General features: G+C 42.7%; 19 non-coding genes across 19 annotated transcripts; all 19 read right to left on the reverse strand.

Annotated features, from left to right (window-relative positions):
• Nucleotides 1-193: 193 nt before the first annotated feature.
• On the reverse strand, nucleotides 194-275 carry trnal-uag (transfer RNA leucine (anticodon UAG)). The gene has a single exon. It is a non-coding gene; the product is annotated as a tRNA-Leu (tRNA).
• Nucleotides 276-848: 573 nt separating this feature from the next.
• Nucleotides 849-920, reverse strand: trnae-uuc (transfer RNA glutamic acid (anticodon UUC)). The gene has a single exon. It is a non-coding gene; the product is annotated as a tRNA-Glu (tRNA).
• Nucleotides 921-1,393: 473 nt separating this feature from the next.
• Nucleotides 1,394-1,475, reverse strand: trnal-aag (transfer RNA leucine (anticodon AAG)). The gene has a single exon. It is a non-coding gene; the product is annotated as a tRNA-Leu (tRNA).
• A 1,834-nt stretch (nucleotides 1,476-3,309) lies between these two features.
• On the reverse strand, nucleotides 3,310-3,391 carry trnal-uag (transfer RNA leucine (anticodon UAG)). Its single transcript has one exon. It is a non-coding gene; the product is annotated as a tRNA-Leu (tRNA).
• Nucleotides 3,392-3,964: 573 nt separating this feature from the next.
• trnae-uuc (transfer RNA glutamic acid (anticodon UUC)) lies at nucleotides 3,965-4,036 on the reverse strand. The gene has a single exon. It is a non-coding gene; the product is annotated as a tRNA-Glu (tRNA).
• Nucleotides 4,037-4,509: 473 nt separating this feature from the next.
• Nucleotides 4,510-4,591, reverse strand: trnal-aag (transfer RNA leucine (anticodon AAG)). The gene has a single exon. It is a non-coding gene; the product is annotated as a tRNA-Leu (tRNA).
• Nucleotides 4,592-6,425: 1,834 nt separating this feature from the next.
• On the reverse strand, nucleotides 6,426-6,507 carry trnal-uag (transfer RNA leucine (anticodon UAG)). Its single transcript has one exon. It is a non-coding gene; the product is annotated as a tRNA-Leu (tRNA).
• A 573-nt stretch (nucleotides 6,508-7,080) lies between these two features.
• trnae-uuc (transfer RNA glutamic acid (anticodon UUC)) lies at nucleotides 7,081-7,152 on the reverse strand. Its single transcript has one exon. It is a non-coding gene; the product is annotated as a tRNA-Glu (tRNA).
• Nucleotides 7,153-7,625: 473 nt separating this feature from the next.
• Nucleotides 7,626-7,707, reverse strand: trnal-aag (transfer RNA leucine (anticodon AAG)). The gene has a single exon. It is a non-coding gene; the product is annotated as a tRNA-Leu (tRNA).
• Nucleotides 7,708-9,541: 1,834 nt separating this feature from the next.
• Nucleotides 9,542-9,623, reverse strand: trnal-uag (transfer RNA leucine (anticodon UAG)). Its single transcript has one exon. It is a non-coding gene; the product is annotated as a tRNA-Leu (tRNA).
• A 573-nt stretch (nucleotides 9,624-10,196) lies between these two features.
• Nucleotides 10,197-10,268, reverse strand: trnae-uuc (transfer RNA glutamic acid (anticodon UUC)). Its single transcript has one exon. It is a non-coding gene; the product is annotated as a tRNA-Glu (tRNA).
• A 473-nt stretch (nucleotides 10,269-10,741) lies between these two features.
• Nucleotides 10,742-10,823, reverse strand: trnal-aag (transfer RNA leucine (anticodon AAG)). Its single transcript has one exon. It is a non-coding gene; the product is annotated as a tRNA-Leu (tRNA).
• Nucleotides 10,824-12,657: 1,834 nt separating this feature from the next.
• trnal-uag (transfer RNA leucine (anticodon UAG)) lies at nucleotides 12,658-12,739 on the reverse strand. Its single transcript has one exon. It is a non-coding gene; the product is annotated as a tRNA-Leu (tRNA).
• A 573-nt stretch (nucleotides 12,740-13,312) lies between these two features.
• On the reverse strand, nucleotides 13,313-13,384 carry trnae-uuc (transfer RNA glutamic acid (anticodon UUC)). The gene has a single exon. It is a non-coding gene; the product is annotated as a tRNA-Glu (tRNA).
• Nucleotides 13,385-13,857: 473 nt separating this feature from the next.
• Nucleotides 13,858-13,939, reverse strand: trnal-aag (transfer RNA leucine (anticodon AAG)). The gene has a single exon. It is a non-coding gene; the product is annotated as a tRNA-Leu (tRNA).
• A 1,834-nt stretch (nucleotides 13,940-15,773) lies between these two features.
• On the reverse strand, nucleotides 15,774-15,855 carry trnal-uag (transfer RNA leucine (anticodon UAG)). The gene has a single exon. It is a non-coding gene; the product is annotated as a tRNA-Leu (tRNA).
• Nucleotides 15,856-16,428: 573 nt separating this feature from the next.
• On the reverse strand, nucleotides 16,429-16,500 carry trnae-uuc (transfer RNA glutamic acid (anticodon UUC)). Its single transcript has one exon. It is a non-coding gene; the product is annotated as a tRNA-Glu (tRNA).
• A 473-nt stretch (nucleotides 16,501-16,973) lies between these two features.
• Nucleotides 16,974-17,055, reverse strand: trnal-aag (transfer RNA leucine (anticodon AAG)). Its single transcript has one exon. It is a non-coding gene; the product is annotated as a tRNA-Leu (tRNA).
• A 1,834-nt stretch (nucleotides 17,056-18,889) lies between these two features.
• On the reverse strand, nucleotides 18,890-18,971 carry trnal-uag (transfer RNA leucine (anticodon UAG)). Its single transcript has one exon. It is a non-coding gene; the product is annotated as a tRNA-Leu (tRNA).
• Nucleotides 18,972-19,104: the final 133 nt, after the last annotated feature.

Here is a 19,104-nt window from a genome sequence, read left to right on the forward strand (position 1 = left end):
GCTTGTCTGGAGGCTTTATTGAATGGAAAACTTGCACAACACCTAACATCACCCTGGTTTGGAAGAATTGCTGTTGATGAGATTCCTGCTTGATTGTACTTGACAGACATTCTGTAACAGATTTGAGTTCCACTGCAGCCCTTACAATTTATTGGTAGGGGATGGAAGAAACACGAAAAGATCCTGAAGACTATGGCAGCAGTGGGATTCGAACCCACGCCTCCGAAGAGACTGGAGCCTAAATCCAGCACCTTAGACCGCTCGGTCATGCTACCATTGCGAGTGAGCACCTCATCGCAAAAATCTAGACAGTAAAACTTGAAAAAGTGCAGCACAAAATAGGAGCTCAGAACATTCAGTGATGCTCTTACTGTTGTAGAAAAACACGTTTAATACTTTTTGGACACAAAAACATCTGCCTGTCCTGGTTAAAACCTGTTCATCAACCCTGATTAACAATGGGCTCTTGGCTTAGTTTCATCATTGTCGATATGCAACTTGTCATAAGCACTGATCAACAGGCAGGATCACCATTCACAGAGAGTCAAGGAACGGTTGCAATCACAGCATTGTAAGATGGCAAAAGACGTAACCTTAATGCACCCACCCTTGTTTCAAAGAAGCTCATTTGATTTTCACATAAACAGCCACCTTGACTCGCCGCTCATAATTGCAGGCCTGCTTGTGTACATCCTCATCACTGAAGACTGTACAGTCCCGGTCTGAACCGTTATGCCATGTGCTTAGCCTTACCTGATGTTTGCCTTCAGCCAACAACTTTGCCCCATTTAATCCATCGTGGGATTAACACAAAGAACACATTGGCTTGTGGGCACATTAAAGACATGTTCCCATACCGGGAGTTGAACCCGGGTCGCCTGGGTGAAAACCAGGAATCCTAACCGCTAGACCATATGGGATTGGTTTGGTAATGCGCCACTGTCGTGCTCGTGCTGCTGGGTTAGAACCAGGCATTCTAGCCGCTAGACCATATGGGACTGCTCCACTGTCATGAAATCAAGGATACTCTTGTCACTCTGCAGCCTTGGTGAGACCAACATAGCAGTACCTTAATCAATTCTCCAGCAGTTGCAGGTTCTGCTCAAAAGCACATTACAAGGGAGTGGACTGGACTTGAAGCACACTTGAGTGGCATGTGGGAAAGTCCACTAACCAGTCAGTGATGAGACCATGAACAAAAAGACATGAAAAACATGCAAGTTGTAAATGACTTTACAGCACGTGCCTAATGTGGTTTGGAAGAATTGCTCCTGATGGGTTTCCTGCATGTTTGGACTTGACAGACATTCTATAACAGATTTGATTTCCACTGCAGCCCTTACAATTTATTGGTAAGGCATGGAAGAAACAAAACTTTTCCGCTAGAACACTATGGCAGCAGTGGGATTCGAACCCACGCCTCCGAAGAGACTGGAGCCTTAATCCAGCACCTTAGACCGCTCGGTCATGCTACCATTGCGAGTAAGGACCTCATCGCAAAAATCTAGATAGTAAAACTTGAAAAAGTGCAGCACAAAATAGAAGCCCAGAACATTCAGTGATGCTCTTGCTGTTTTAGAAAAACATGTTTAATACTTGCCTGAATGTTTTTGGATACAATAGCATCTGCCTGCCCTGGTTAAACTCTTATTGCAGCAATAGGATTTCAACCCATATGTGTGAGGAGCCTGGAGTCTTAACCCAGATCCTTAGACCACACAATCTAACACCTTACAATGCGGTGGACTTGAAGCACACTTGAGTAGCCACTAACCAGTCAGTGTTGACACTGTGAATAAAAATATATGAAACACCTGCACATTGTAAATGACTTTTGCAAAAGAATTTCTTTTATTCATGTATTAATCGCATTATTATAAAAACAAACAATATCCTGCTCACTCTTCTGTTAATCTTCTTCTCCACTGATGCCTTACAAAAGCCGAAGCTATTGTTGCCTATCTGTACTTCAACATCATTAGTGAAAGGTCAAAATCACTGACCATGAGAGACGTGAGACCGTCTCTGGAAGGCTCTGATTCTTCTATTGAAGTTGGACTTGAAGTGGATTGGACTTGAGAGTTTTATTTCTTGAACATCTGTAAATTGTATTCAACAGATATTAACTGAAATGGAACTAGGGCTAGAACGTAGTCTCATGTAACACACACTCGTGTTACATTTGTACCACAAGGTAACCAAGTAAGTTATTACAAAGATATTCCTATTTACAACGATGGGCTAGGGAAAGGTAGAAATGAGAGTATTTAAAAAGAAGTATCAAAAGTTAACCCTGTATTCCTGAGAATTCTTTTAGAATGTTTCGAATTCACAAGAGCTATTTTAGGATTTTTGAGAGTTCTATTAGAATGTTCCAGATTCCTGAGAATCCTTTTAGGATGTTCCAAATTCCTCCAAATAATTCTCAATGACACATTGCAACACCGAGTTTTATTATAGTCACACATTGCAATAGAGTTTTCTGGGTAATTGACCAAGTCTGGTGGCATTACCTCCAAAGCTTATAGAAGTTTCTGCTAACAGCAGCTACATTGTCAGGAACAGCACCTACCAACAGATATCCTCAACAGCTCACCTCACTATCATAACCGAGCAATATTATTGTCAAATGTTGATGTTATTCACCTACAAACACTCCTGGCTGTCCGTTGCTGTCATGGGGTGCGGAGGGTTAAATAGCAGCGCACATCTGAAAACAGCTTAACATACTCATGGTCCCTTTGTGGTTGTATAATACCTTGGTGCCACTGGATTTCAGCATGTCTCTCACACTCATACTGGTAACAGATGGTATCTCAGGATGTTTGAGGGAAGCATTCACACACAAAGGACCCAGAGTGGGGGGAGGAGTCTTTTGTCTCCTTCTCCACTGTAAGAGGTTGCAAGGGAGTGTGAAACTTTCTTTGGGGGTGGGGGTACCAAAGGTGTGAAAACAGCTGTGTACTGCCTTTAGTTCCTGTAAGAGGTATGTAACTGAAGGCCATGCTAGACTCAGTTAGGGACTCTGCCCATCGTCTGCCCCGCAATGATGCATTCCTTCACCAAGCTTGGCTTCTGTTCTTGTTATTATTAAAGAATGTTAGCTACCACTGACCGCTTGTCTGGAGGCTTTATTGAATGGAAAACTTGCACAACACCTAACATCACCCTGGTTTGGAAGAATTGCTGTTGATGAGATTCCTGCTTGATTGTACTTGACAGACATTCTGTAACAGATTTGAGTTCCACTGCAGCCCTTACAATTTATTGGTAGGGGATGGAAGAAACACGAAAAGATCCTGAAGACTATGGCAGCAGTGGGATTCGAACCCACGCCTCCGAAGAGACTGGAGCCTAAATCCAGCACCTTAGACCGCTCGGTCATGCTACCATTGCGAGTGAGCACCTCATCGCAAAAATCTAGACAGTAAAACTTGAAAAAGTGCAGCACAAAATAGGAGCTCAGAACATTCAGTGATGCTCTTACTGTTGTAGAAAAACACGTTTAATACTTTTTGGACACAAAAACATCTGCCTGTCCTGGTTAAAACCTGTTCATCAACCCTGATTAACAATGGGCTCTTGGCTTAGTTTCATCATTGTCGATATGCAACTTGTCATAAGCACTGATCAACAGGCAGGATCACCATTCACAGAGAGTCAAGGAACGGTTGCAATCACAGCATTGTAAGATGGCAAAAGACGTAACCTTAATGCACCCACCCTTGTTTCAAAGAAGCTCATTTGATTTTCACATAAACAGCCACCTTGACTCGCCGCTCATAATTGCAGGCCTGCTTGTGTACATCCTCATCACTGAAGACTGTACAGTCCCGGTCTGAACCGTTATGCCATGTGCTTAGCCTTACCTGATGTTTGCCTTCAGCCAACAACTTTGCCCCATTTAATCCATCGTGGGATTAACACAAAGAACACATTGGCTTGTGGGCACATTAAAGACATGTTCCCATACCGGGAGTTGAACCCGGGTCGCCTGGGTGAAAACCAGGAATCCTAACCGCTAGACCATATGGGATTGGTTTGGTAATGCGCCACTGTCGTGCTCGTGCTGCTGGGTTAGAACCAGGCATTCTAGCCGCTAGACCATATGGGACTGCTCCACTGTCATGAAATCAAGGATACTCTTGTCACTCTGCAGCCTTGGTGAGACCAACATAGCAGTACCTTAATCAATTCTCCAGCAGTTGCAGGTTCTGCTCAAAAGCACATTACAAGGGAGTGGACTGGACTTGAAGCACACTTGAGTGGCATGTGGGAAAGTCCACTAACCAGTCAGTGATGAGACCATGAACAAAAAGACATGAAAAACATGCAAGTTGTAAATGACTTTACAGCACGTGCCTAATGTGGTTTGGAAGAATTGCTCCTGATGGGTTTCCTGCATGTTTGGACTTGACAGACATTCTATAACAGATTGGATTTCCACTGCAGCCCTTACAATTTATTGGTAAGGCATGGAAGAAACAAAACTTTTCCGCTAGAACACTATGGCAGCAGTGGGATTCGAACCCACGCCTCCGAAGAGACTGGAGCCTTAATCCAGCACCTTAGACCGCTCGGTCATGCTACCATTGCGAGTAAGGACCTCATCGCAAAAATCTAGATAGTAAAACTTGAAAAAGTGCAGCACAAAATAGAAGCCCAGAACATTCAGTGATGCTCTTGCTGTTTTAGAAAAACATGTTTAATACTTGCCTGAATGTTTTTGGATACAATAGCATCTGCCTGCCCTGGTTAAACTCTTATTGCAGCAATAGGATTTCAACCCATATGTGTGAGGAGCCTGGAGTCTTAACCCAGATCCTTAGACCACACAATCTAACACCTTACAATGCGGTGGACTTGAAGCACACTTGAGTAGCCACTAACCAGTCAGTGTTGACACTGTGAATAAAAATATATGAAACACCTGCACATTGTAAATGACTTTTGCAAAAGAATTTCTTTTATTCATGTATTAATCGCATTATTATAAAAACAAACAATATCCTGCTCACTCTTCTGTTAATCTTCTTCTCCACTGATGCCTTACAAAAGCCGAAGCTATTGTTGCCTATCTGTACTTCAACATCATTAGTGAAAGGTCAAAATCACTGACCATGAGAGACGTGAGACCGTCTCTGGAAGGCTCTGATTCTTCTATTGAAGTTGGACTTGAAGTGGATTGGACTTGAGAGTTTTATTTCTTGAACATCTGTAAATTGTATTCAACAGATATTAACTGAAATGGAACTAGGGCTAGAACGTAGTCTCATGTAACACACACTCGTGTTACATTTGTACCACAAGGTAACCAAGTAAGTTATTACAAAGATATTCCTATTTACAACGATGGGCTAGGGAAAGGTAGAAATGAGAGTATTTAAAAAGAAGTATCAAAAGTTAACCCTGTATTCCTGAGAATTCTTTTAGAATGTTTCGAATTCACAAGAGCTATTTTAGGATTTTTGAGAGTTCTATTAGAATGTTCCAGATTCCTGAGAATCCTTTTAGGATGTTCCAAATTCCTCCAAATAATTCTCAATGACACATTGCAACACCGAGTTTTATTATAGTCACACATTGCAATAGAGTTTTCTGGGTAATTGACCAAGTCTGGTGGCATTACCTCCAAAGCTTATAGAAGTTTCTGCTAACAGCAGCTACATTGTCAGGAACAGCACCTACCAACAGATATCCTCAACAGCTCACCTCACTATCATAACCGAGCAATATTATTGTCAAATGTTGATGTTATTCACCTACAAACACTCCTGGCTGTCCGTTGCTGTCATGGGGTGCGGAGGGTTAAATAGCAGCGCACATCTGAAAACAGCTTAACATACTCATGGTCCCTTTGTGGTTGTATAATACCTTGGTGCCACTGGATTTCAGCATGTCTCTCACACTCATACTGGTAACAGATGGTATCTCAGGATGTTTGAGGGAAGCATTCACACACAAAGGACCCAGAGTGGGGGGAGGAGTCTTTTGTCTCCTTCTCCACTGTAAGAGGTTGCAAGGGAGTGTGAAACTTTCTTTGGGGGTGGGGGTACCAAAGGTGTGAAAACAGCTGTGTACTGCCTTTAGTTCCTGTAAGAGGTATGTAACTGAAGGCCATGCTAGACTCAGTTAGGGACTCTGCCCATCGTCTGCCCCGCAATGATGCATTCCTTCACCAAGCTTGGCTTCTGTTCTTGTTATTATTAAAGAATGTTAGCTACCACTGACCGCTTGTCTGGAGGCTTTATTGAATGGAAAACTTGCACAACACCTAACATCACCCTGGTTTGGAAGAATTGCTGTTGATGAGATTCCTGCTTGATTGTACTTGACAGACATTCTGTAACAGATTTGAGTTCCACTGCAGCCCTTACAATTTATTGGTAGGGGATGGAAGAAACACGAAAAGATCCTGAAGACTATGGCAGCAGTGGGATTCGAACCCACGCCTCCGAAGAGACTGGAGCCTAAATCCAGCACCTTAGACCGCTCGGTCATGCTACCATTGCGAGTGAGCACCTCATCGCAAAAATCTAGACAGTAAAACTTGAAAAAGTGCAGCACAAAATAGGAGCTCAGAACATTCAGTGATGCTCTTACTGTTGTAGAAAAACACGTTTAATACTTTTTGGACACAAAAACATCTGCCTGTCCTGGTTAAAACCTGTTCATCAACCCTGATTAACAATGGGCTCTTGGCTTAGTTTCATCATTGTCGATATGCAACTTGTCATAAGCACTGATCAACAGGCAGGATCACCATTCACAGAGAGTCAAGGAACGGTTGCAATCACAGCATTGTAAGATGGCAAAAGACGTAACCTTAATGCACCCACCCTTGTTTCAAAGAAGCTCATTTGATTTTCACATAAACAGCCACCTTGACTCGCCGCTCATAATTGCAGGCCTGCTTGTGTACATCCTCATCACTGAAGACTGTACAGTCCCGGTCTGAACCGTTATGCCATGTGCTTAGCCTTACCTGATGTTTGCCTTCAGCCAACAACTTTGCCCCATTTAATCCATCGTGGGATTAACACAAAGAACACATTGGCTTGTGGGCACATTAAAGACATGTTCCCATACCGGGAGTTGAACCCGGGTCGCCTGGGTGAAAACCAGGAATCCTAACCGCTAGACCATATGGGATTGGTTTGGTAATGCGCCACTGTCGTGCTCGTGCTGCTGGGTTAGAACCAGGCATTCTAGCCGCTAGACCATATGGGACTGCTCCACTGTCATGAAATCAAGGATACTCTTGTCACTCTGCAGCCTTGGTGAGACCAACATAGCAGTACCTTAATCAATTCTCCAGCAGTTGCAGGTTCTGCTCAAAAGCACATTACAAGGGAGTGGACTGGACTTGAAGCACACTTGAGTGGCATGTGGGAAAGTCCACTAACCAGTCAGTGATGAGACCATGAACAAAAAGACATGAAAAACATGCAAGTTGTAAATGACTTTACAGCACGTGCCTAATGTGGTTTGGAAGAATTGCTCCTGATGGGTTTCCTGCATGTTTGGACTTGACAGACATTCTATAACAGATTTGATTTCCACTGCAGCCCTTACAATTTATTGGTAAGGCATGGAAGAAACAAAACTTTTCCGCTAGAACACTATGGCAGCAGTGGGATTCGAACCCACGCCTCCGAAGAGACTGGAGCCTTAATCCAGCACCTTAGACCGCTCGGTCATGCTACCATTGCGAGTAAGGACCTCATCGCAAAAATCTAGATAGTAAAACTTGAAAAAGTGCAGCACAAAATAGAAGCCCAGAACATTCAGTGATGCTCTTGCTGTTTTAGAAAAACATGTTTAATACTTGCCTGAATGTTTTTGGATACAATAGCATCTGCCTGCCCTGGTTAAACTCTTATTGCAGCAATAGGATTTCAACCCATATGTGTGAGGAGCCTGGAGTCTTAACCCAGATCCTTAGACCACACAATCTAACACCTTACAATGCGGTGGACTTGAAGCACACTTGAGTAGCCACTAACCAGTCAGTGTTGACACTGTGAATAAAAATATATGAAACACCTGCACATTGTAAATGACTTTTGCAAAAGAATTTCTTTTATTCATGTATTAATCGCATTATTATAAAAACAAACAATATCCTGCTCACTCTTCTGTTAATCTTCTTCTCCACTGATGCCTTACAAAAGCCGAAGCTATTGTTGCCTATCTGTACTTCAACATCATTAGTGAAAGGTCAAAATCACTGACCATGAGAGACGTGAGACCGTCTCTGGAAGGCTCTGATTCTTCTATTGAAGTTGGACTTGAAGTGGATTGGACTTGAGAGTTTTATTTCTTGAACATCTGTAAATTGTATTCAACAGATATTAACTGAAATGGAACTAGGGCTAGAACGTAGTCTCATGTAACACACACTCGTGTTACATTTGTACCACAAGGTAACCAAGTAAGTTATTACAAAGATATTCCTATTTACAACGATGGGCTAGGGAAAGGTAGAAATGAGAGTATTTAAAAAGAAGTATCAAAAGTTAACCCTGTATTCCTGAGAATTCTTTTAGAATGTTTCGAATTCACAAGAGCTATTTTAGGATTTTTGAGAGTTCTATTAGAATGTTCCAGATTCCTGAGAATCCTTTTAGGATGTTCCAAATTCCTCCAAATAATTCTCAATGACACATTGCAACACCGAGTTTTATTATAGTCACACATTGCAATAGAGTTTTCTGGGTAATTGACCAAGTCTGGTGGCATTACCTCCAAAGCTTATAGAAGTTTCTGCTAACAGCAGCTACATTGTCAGGAACAGCACCTACCAACAGATATCCTCAACAGCTCACCTCACTATCATAACCGAGCAATATTATTGTCAAATGTTGATGTTATTCACCTACAAACACTCCTGGCTGTCCGTTGCTGTCATGGGGTGCGGAGGGTTAAATAGCAGCGCACATCTGAAAACAGCTTAACATACTCATGGTCCCTTTGTGGTTGTATAATACCTTGGTGCCACTGGATTTCAGCATGTCTCTCACACTCATACTGGTAACAGATGGTATCTCAGGATGTTTGAGGGAAGCATTCACACACAAAGGACCCAGAGTGGGGGGAGGAGTCTTTTGTCTCCTTCTCCACTGTAAGAGGTTGCAAGGGAGTGTGAAACTTTCTTTGGGGGTGGGGGTACCAAAGGTGTGAAAACAGCTGTGTACTGCCTTTAGTTCCTGTAAGAGGTATGTAACTGAAGGCCATGCTAGACTCAGTTAGGGACTCTGCCCATCGTCTGCCCCGCAATGATGCATTCCTTCACCAAGCTTGGCTTCTGTTCTTGTTATTATTAAAGAATGTTAGCTACCACTGACCGCTTGTCTGGAGGCTTTATTGAATGGAAAACTTGCACAACACCTAACATCACCCTGGTTTGGAAGAATTGCTGTTGATGAGATTCCTGCTTGATTGTACTTGACAGACATTCTGTAACAGATTTGAGTTCCACTGCAGCCCTTACAATTTATTGGTAGGGGATGGAAGAAACACGAAAAGATCCTGAAGACTATGGCAGCAGTGGGATTCGAACCCACGCCTCCGAAGAGACTGGAGCCTAAATCCAGCACCTTAGACCGCTCGGTCATGCTACCATTGCGAGTGAGCACCTCATCGCAAAAATCTAGACAGTAAAACTTGAAAAAGTGCAGCACAAAATAGGAGCTCAGAACATTCAGTGATGCTCTTACTGTTGTAGAAAAACACGTTTAATACTTTTTGGACACAAAAACATCTGCCTGTCCTGGTTAAAACCTGTTCATCAACCCTGATTAACAATGGGCTCTTGGCTTAGTTTCATCATTGTCGATATGCAACTTGTCATAAGCACTGATCAACAGGCAGGATCACCATTCACAGAGAGTCAAGGAACGGTTGCAATCACAGCATTGTAAGATGGCAAAAGACGTAACCTTAATGCACCCACCCTTGTTTCAAAGAAGCTCATTTGATTTTCACATAAACAGCCACCTTGACTCGCCGCTCATAATTGCAGGCCTGCTTGTGTACATCCTCATCACTGAAGACTGTACAGTCCCGGTCTGAACCGTTATGCCATGTGCTTAGCCTTACCTGATGTTTGCCTTCAGCCAACAACTTTGCCCCATTTAATCCATCGTGGGATTAACACAAAGAACACATTGGCTTGTGGGCACATTAAAGACATGTTCCCATACCGGGAGTTGAACCCGGGTCGCCTGGGTGAAAACCAGGAATCCTAACCGCTAGACCATATGGGATTGGTTTGGTAATGCGCCACTGTCGTGCTCGTGCTGCTGGGTTAGAACCAGGCATTCTAGCCGCTAGACCATATGGGACTGCTCCACTGTCATGAAATCAAGGATACTCTTGTCACTCTGCAGCCTTGGTGAGACCAACATAGCAGTACCTTAATCAATTCTCCAGCAGTTGCAGGTTCTGCTCAAAAGCACATTACAAGGGAGTGGACTGGACTTGAAGCACACTTGAGTGGCATGTGGGAAAGTCCACTAACCAGTCAGTGATGAGACCATGAACAAAAAGACATGAAAAACATGCAAGTTGTAAATGACTTTACAGCACGTGCCTAATGTGGTTTGGAAGAATTGCTCCTGATGGGTTTCCTGCATGTTTGGACTTGACAGACATTCTATAACAGATTTGATTTCCACTGCAGCCCTTACAATTTATTGGTAAGGCATGGAAGAAAGAAAACTTTTCCGCTAGAACACTATGGCAGCAGTGGGATTCGAACCCACGCCTCCGAAGAGACTGGAGCCTTAATCCAGCACCTTAGACCGCTCGGTCATGCTACCATTGCGAGTAAGGACCTCATCGCAAAAATCTAGATAGTAAAACTTGAAAAAGTGCAGCACAAAATAGAAGCCCAGAACATTCAGTGATGCTCTTGCTGTTTTAGAAAAACATGTTTAATACTTGCCTGAATGTTTTTGGATACAATAGCATCTGCCTGCCCTGGTTAAACTCTTATTGCAGCAATAGGATTTCAACCCATATGTGTGAGGAGCCTGGAGTCTTAACCCAGATCCTTAGACCACACAATCTAACACCTTACAATGCGGTGGACTTGAAGCACACTTGAGTAGCCACTAACCAGTCAGTGTTGACACTGTGAATAAAAATATATGAAACACCTGCACATTGTAAATGACTTTTGCAAAAGAATTTCTTTTATTCATGTATTAATCGCATTATTATAAAAACAAACAATATCCTGCTCACTCTTCTGTTAATCTTCTTCTCCACTGATGCCTTACAAAAGCCGAAGCTATTGTTGCCTATCTGTACTTCAACATCATTAGTGAAAGGTCAAAATCACTGACCATGAGAGACGTGAGACCGTCTCTGGAAGGCTCTGATTCTTCTATTGAAGTTGGACTTGAAGTGGATTGGACTTGAGAGTTTTATTTCTTGAACATCTGTAAATTGTATTCAACAGATATTAACTGAAATGGAACTAGGGCTAGAACGTAGTCTCATGTAACACACACTCGTGTTACATTTGTACCACAAGGTAACCAAGTAAGTTATTACAAAGATATTCCTATTTACAACGATGGGCTAGGGAAAGGTAGAAATGAGAGTATTTAAAAAGAAGTATCAAAAGTTAACCCTGTATTCCTGAGAATTCTTTTAGAATGTTTCGAATTCACAAGAGCTATTTTAGGATTTTTGAGAGTTCTATTAGAATGTTCCAGATTCCTGAGAATCCTTTTAGGATGTTCCAAATTCCTCCAAATAATTCTCAATGACACATTGCAACACCGAGTTTTATTATAGTCACACATTGCAATAGAGTTTTCTGGGTAATTGACCAAGTCTGGTGGCATTACCTCCAAAGCTTATAGAAGTTTCTGCTAACAGCAGCTACATTGTCAGGAACAGCACCTACCAACAGATATCCTCAACAGCTCACCTCACTATCATAACCGAGCAATATTATTGTCAAATGTTGATGTTATTCACCTACAAACACTCCTGGCTGTCCGTTGCTGTCATGGGGTGCGGAGGGTTAAATAGCAGCGCACATCTGAAAACAGCTTAACATACTCATGGTCCCTTTGTGGTTGTATAATACCTTGGTGCCACTGGATTTCAGCATGTCTCTCACACTCATACTGGTAACAGATGGTATCTCAGGATGTTTGAGGGAAGCATTCACACACAAAGGACCCAGAGTGGGGGGAGGAGTCTTTTGTCTCCTTCTCCACTGTAAGAGGTTGCAAGGGAGTGTGAAACTTTCTTTGGGGGTGGGGGTACCAAAGGTGTGAAAACAGCTGTGTACTGCCTTTAGTTCCTGTAAGAGGTATGTAACTGAAGGCCATGCTAGACTCAGTTAGGGACTCTGCCCATCGTCTGCCCCGCAATGATGCATTCCTTCACCAAGCTTGGCTTCTGTTCTTGTTATTATTAAAGAATGTTAGCTACCACTGACCGCTTGTCTGGAGGCTTTATTGAATGGAAAACTTGCACAACACCTAACATCACCCTGGTTTGGAAGAATTGCTGTTGATGAGATTCCTGCTTGATTGTACTTGACAGACATTCTGTAACAGATTTGAGTTCCACTGCAGCCCTTACAATTTATTGGTAGGGGATGGAAGAAACACGAAAAGATCCTGAAGACTATGGCAGCAGTGGGATTCGAACCCACGCCTCCGAAGAGACTGGAGCCTAAATCCAGCACCTTAGACCGCTCGGTCATGCTACCATTGCGAGTGAGCACCTCATCGCAAAAATCTAGACAGTAAAACTTGAAAAAGTGCAGCACAAAATAGGAGCTCAGAACATTCAGTGATGCTCTTACTGTTGTAGAAAAACACGTTTAATACTTTTTGGACACAAAAACATCTGCCTGTCCTGGTTAAAACCTGTTCATCAACCCTGATTAACAATGGGCTCTTGGCTTAGTTTCATCATTGTCGATATGCAACTTGTCATAAGCACTGATCAACAGGCAGGATCACCATTCACAGAGAGTCAAGGAACGGTTGCAATCACAGCATTGTAAGATGGCAAAAGACGTAACCTTAATGCACCCACCCTTGTTTCAAAGAAGCTCATTTGATTTTCACATAAACAGCCACCTTGACTCGCCGCTCATAATTGCAGGCCTGCTTGTGTACATCCTCATCACTGAAGACTGTACAGTCCCGGTCTGAACCGTTATGCCATGTGCTTAGCCTTACCTGATGTTTGCCTTCAGCCAACAACTTTGCCCCATTTAATCCATCGTGGGATTAACACAAAGAACACATTGGCTTGTGGGCACATTAAAGACATGTTCCCATACCGGGAGTTGAACCCGGGTCGCCTGGGTGAAAACCAGGAATCCTAACCGCTAGACCATATGGGATTGGTTTGGTAATGCGCCACTGTCGTGCTCGTGCTGCTGGGTTAGAACCAGGCATTCTAGCCGCTAGACCATATGGGACTGCTCCACTGTCATGAAATCAAGGATACTCTTGTCACTCTGCAGCCTTGGTGAGACCAACATAGCAGTACCTTAATCAATTCTCCAGCAGTTGCAGGTTCTGCTCAAAAGCACATTACAAGGGAGTGGACTGGACTTGAAGCACACTTGAGTGGCATGTGGGAAAGTCCACTAACCAGTCAGTGATGAGACCATGAACAAAAAGACATGAAAAACATGCAAGTTGTAAATGACTTTACAGCACGTGCCTAATGTGGTTTGGAAGAATTGCTCCTGATGGGTTTCCTGCATGTTTGGACTTGACAGACATTCTATAACAGATTTGATTTCCACTGCAGCCCTTACAATTTATTGGTAAGGCATGGAAGAAAGAAAACTTTTCCGCTAGAACACTATGGCAGCAGTGGGATTCGAACCCACGCCTCCGAAGAGACTGGAGCCTTAATCCAGCACCTTAGACCGCTCGGTCATGCTACCATTGCGAGTAAGGACCTCATCGCAAAAATCTAGATAGTAAAACTTGAAAAAGTGCAGCACAAAATAGAAGCCCAGAACATTCAGTGATGCTCTTGCTGTTTTAGAAAAACATGTTTAATACTTGCCTGAATGTTTTTGGATACAATAGCATCTGCCTGCCCTGGTTAAACTCTTATTGCAGCAATAGGATTTCAACCCATATGTGTGAGGAGCCTGGAGTCTTAACCCAGATCCTTAGACCACACAATCTAACACCTTACAATGCGGTGGACTTGAAGCACACTTGAGTAGCCACTAACCAGTCAGTGTTGACACTGTGAATAAAAATATATGAAACACCTGCACATTGTAAATGACTTTTGCAAAAGAATTTCTTTTATTCATGTATTAATCGCATTATTATAAAAACAAACAATATCCTGCTCACTCTTCTGTTAATCTTCTTCTCCACTGATGCCTTACAAAAGCCGAAGCTATTGTTGCCTATCTGTACTTCAACATCATTAGTGAAAGGTCAAAATCACTGACCATGAGAGACGTGAGACCGTCTCTGGAAGGCTCTGATTCTTCTATTGAAGTTGGACTTGAAGTGGATTGGACTTGAGAGTTTTATTTCTTGAACATCTGTAAATTGTATTCAACAGATATTAACTGAAATGGAACTAGGGCTAGAACGTAGTCTCATGTAACACACACTCGTGTTACATTTGTACCACAAGGTAACCAAGTAAGTTATTACAAAGATATTCCTATTTACAACGATGGGCTAGGGAAAGGTAGAAATGAGAGTATTTAAAAAGAAGTATCAAAAGTTAACCCTGTATTCCTGAGAATTCTTTTAGAATGTTTCGAATTCACAAGAGCTATTTTAGGATTTTTGAGAGTTCTATTAGAATGTTCCAGATTCCTGAGAATCCTTTTAGGATGTTCCAAATTCCTCCAAATAATTCTCAATGACACATTGCAACACCGAGTTTTATTATAGTCACACATTGCAATAGAGTTTTCTGGGTAATTGACCAAGTCTGGTGGCATTACCTCCAAAGCTTATAGAAGTTTCTGCTAACAGCAGCTACATTGTCAGGAACAGCACCTACCAACAGATATCCTCAACAGCTCACCTCACTATCATAACCGAGCAATATTATTGTCAAATGTTGATGTTATTCACCTACAAACACTCCTGGCTGTCCGTTGCTGTCATGGGGTGCGGAGGGTTAAATAGCAGCGCACATCTGAAAACAGCTTAACATACTCATGGTCCCTTTGTGGTTGTATAATACCTTGGTGCCACTGGATTTCAGCATGTCTCTCACACTCATACTGGTAACAGATGGTATCTCAGGATGTTTGAGGGAAGCATTCACACACAAAGGACCCAGAGTGGGGGGAGGAGTCTTTTGTCTCCTTCTCCACTGTAAGAGGTTGCAAGGGAGTGTGAAACTTTCTTTGGGGGTGGGGGTACCAAAGGTGTGAAAACAGCTGTGTACTGCCTTTAGTTCCTGTAAGAGGTATGTAACTGAAGGCCATGCTAGACTCAGTTAGGGACTCTGCCCATCGTCTGCCCCGCAATGATGCATTCCTTCACCAAGCTTGGCTTCTGTTCTTGTTATTATTAAAGAATGTTAGCTACCACTGACCGCTTGTCTGGAGGCTTTATTGAATGGAAAACTTGCACAACACCTAACATCACCCTGGTTTGGAAGAATTGCTGTTGATGAGATTCCTGCTTGATTGTACTTGACAGACATTCTGTAACAGATTTGAGTTCCACTGCAGCCCTTACAATTTATTGGTAGGGGATGGAAGAAACACGAAAAGATCCTGAAGACTATGGCAGCAGTGGGATTCGAACCCACGCCTCCGAAGAGACTGGAGCCTAAACCCAGCACCTTAGACCGCTCGGTCATGCTACCATTGCGAGTGAGCACCTCATCGCAAAAATCTAGACAGTAAAACTTGAAAAAGTGCAGCACAAAATAGGAGCTCAGAACATTCAGTGATGCTCTTACTGTTGTAGAAAAACACGTTTAATACTTTTTGGACACAAAAACATCTGCCTGTCCTGGTTAAAACCTGTTCATCAACCCTGATTAACAATGGGCTCTTGGCTTAGTTTCATCATTGTCGATATGCAACTTGTCATAAGCACTGATCAACAGGCAGGATCACCATTCACAGAGAGTCAAGGAACGGTTGCAATCACAGCATTGTAAGATGGCAAAAGACGTAACCTTAATGCACCCACCCTTGTTTCAAAGAAGCTCATTTGATTTTCACATAAACAGCCACCTTGACTCGCCGCTCATAATTGCAGGCCTGCTTGTGTACATCCTCATCACTGAAGACTGTACAGTCCCGGTCTGAACCGTTATGCCATGTGCTTAGCCTTACCTGATGTTTGCCTTCAGCCAACAACTTTGCCCCATTTAATCCATCGTGGGATTAACACAAAGAACACATTGGCTTGTGGGCACATTAAAGACATGTTCCCATACCGGGAGTTGAACCCGGGTCGCCTGGGTGAAAACCAGGAATCCTAACCGCTAGACCATATGGGATTGGTTTGGTAATGCGCCACTGTCGTGCTCGTGCTGCTGGGTTAGAACCAGGCATTCTAGCCGCTAGACCATATGGGACTGCTCCACTGTCATGAAATCAAGGATACTCTTGTCACTCTGCAGCCTTGGTGAGACCAACATAGCAGTACCTTAATCAATTCTCCAGCAGTTGCAGGTTCTGCTCAAAAGCACATTACAAGGGAGTGGACTGGACTTGAAGCACACTTGAGTGGCATGTGGGAAAGTCCACTAACCAGTCAGTGATGAGACCATGAACAAAAAGACATGAAAAACATGCAAGTTGTAAATGACTTTACAGCACGTGCCTAATGTGGTTTGGAAGAATTGCTCCTGATGGGTTTCCTGCATGTTTGGACTTGACAGACATTCTATAACAGATTTGATTTCCACTGCAGCCCTTACAATTTATTGGTAAGGCATGGAAGAAAGAAAACTTTTCCGCTAGAACACTATGGCAGCAGTGGGATTCGAACCCACGCCTCCGAAGAGACTGGAGCCTTAATCCAGCACCTTAGACCGCTCGGTCATGCTACCATTGCGAGTAAGGACCTCATCGCAAAAATCTAGATAGTAAAACTTGAAAAAGTGCAGCACAAAATAGAAGCCCAGAACATTCAGTGATGCTCTTGCTGTTTTAGAAAAACATGTTTAATACTTGCCTGAATGTTTTTGGATACAATAGCATCTGCCTGCCCTGGTTAAACTCTTATTGCAGCAATAGGATTTCAACCCATATGTGTGAGGAGCCTGGAGTCTTAACCCAGATCCTTAGACCACACAATCTAACACCTTACAATGCGGTGGACTTGAAGCACACTTGAGTAGCCACTAACCAGTCAGTGTTGACACTGTGAATAAAAATATATGAAACACCTGCACATTGTAAATGACTTTTGCAAAAGAATTTCTTTTATTCATGTATTAATCGCATTATTATAAAAACAAACAATATCCTGCTCACTCTTCTGTTAATCTTCTTCTCCACTGATGCCTTACAAAAGCCGAAGCTATTGTTGCCTATCTGTACTTCAACATCATTAGTGAAAGGTCAAAATCACTGACCATGAGAGACGTGAGACCGTCTCTGGAAGGCTCTGATTCTTCTATTGAAGTTGGACTTGAAGTGGATTGGACTTGAGAGTTTTATTTCTTGAACATCTGTAAATTGTATTCAACAGATATTAACTGAAATGGAACTAGGGCTAGAACGTAGTCTCATGTAACACACACTCGTGTTACATTTGTACCACAAGGTAACCAAGTAAGTTATTACAAAGATATTCCTATTTACAACGATGGGCTAGGGAAAGGTAGAAATGAGAGTATTTAAAAAGAAGTATCAAAAGTTAACCCTGTATTCCTGAGAATTCTTTTAGAATGTTTCGAATTCACAAGAGCTATTTTAGGATTTTTGAGAGTTCTATTAGAATGTTCCAGATTCCTGAGAATCCTTTTAGGATGTTCCAAATTCCTCCAAATAATTCTCAATGACACATTGCAACACCGAGTTTTATTATAGTCACACATTGCAATAGAGTTTTCTGGGTAATTGACCAAGTCTGGTGGCATTACCTCCAAAGCTTATAGAAGTTTCTGCTAACAGCAGCTACATTGTCAGGAACAGCACCTACCAACAGATATCCTCAACAGCTCACCTCACTATCATAACCGAGCAATATTATTGTCAAATGTTGATGTTATTCACCTACAAACACTCCTGGCTGTCCGTTGCTGTCATGGGGTGCGGAGGGTTAAATAGCAGCGCACATCTGAAAACAGCTTAACATACTCATGGTCCCTTTGTGGTTGTATAATACCTTGGTGCCACTGGATTTCAGCATGTCTCTCACACTCATACTGGTAACAGATGGTATCTCAGGATGTTTGAGGGAAGCATTCACACACAAAGGACCCAGAGTGGGGGGAGGAGTCTTTTGTCTCCTTCTCCACTGTAAGAGGTTGCAAGGGAGTGTGAAACTTTCTTTGGGGGTGGGGGTACCAAAGGTGTGAAAACAGCTGTGTACTGCCTTTAGTTCCTGTAAGAGGTATGTAACTGAAGGCCATGCTAGACTCAGTTAGGGACTCTGCCCATCGTCTGCCCCGCAATGATGCATTCCTTCACCAAGCTTGGCTTCTGTTCTTGTTATTATTAAAGAATGTTAGCTACCACTGACCGCTTGTCTGGAGGCTTTATTGAATGGAAAACTTGCACAACACCTAACATCACCCTGGTTTGGAAGAATTGCTGTTGATGAGATTCCTGCTTGATTGTACTTGACAGACATTCTGTAACAGATTTGAGTTCCACTGCAGCCCTTACAATTTATTGGTAGGGGATGGAAGAAACACGAAAAGATCCTGAAGACTATGGCAGCAGTGGGATTCGAACCCACGCCTCCGAAGAGACTGGAGCCTAAATCCAGCACCTTAGACCGCTCGGTCATGCTACCATTGCGAGTGAGCACCTCATCGCAAAAATCTAGACAGTAAAACTTGAAAAAGTGCAGCACAAAATAGGAGCTCAGAACATTCAGTGATGCTCTTACTGTTGTAGAAAAACACGTTTAATACTTTTTGGACACA

Source organism: Maylandia zebra, linkage group LG3 (genome assembly GCF_041146795.1).
Source record: "Maylandia zebra isolate NMK-2024a linkage group LG3, Mzebra_GT3a, whole genome shotgun sequence".
Lineage (NCBI taxonomy): Eukaryota > Metazoa > Chordata > Actinopteri > Cichliformes > Cichlidae > Maylandia > Maylandia zebra.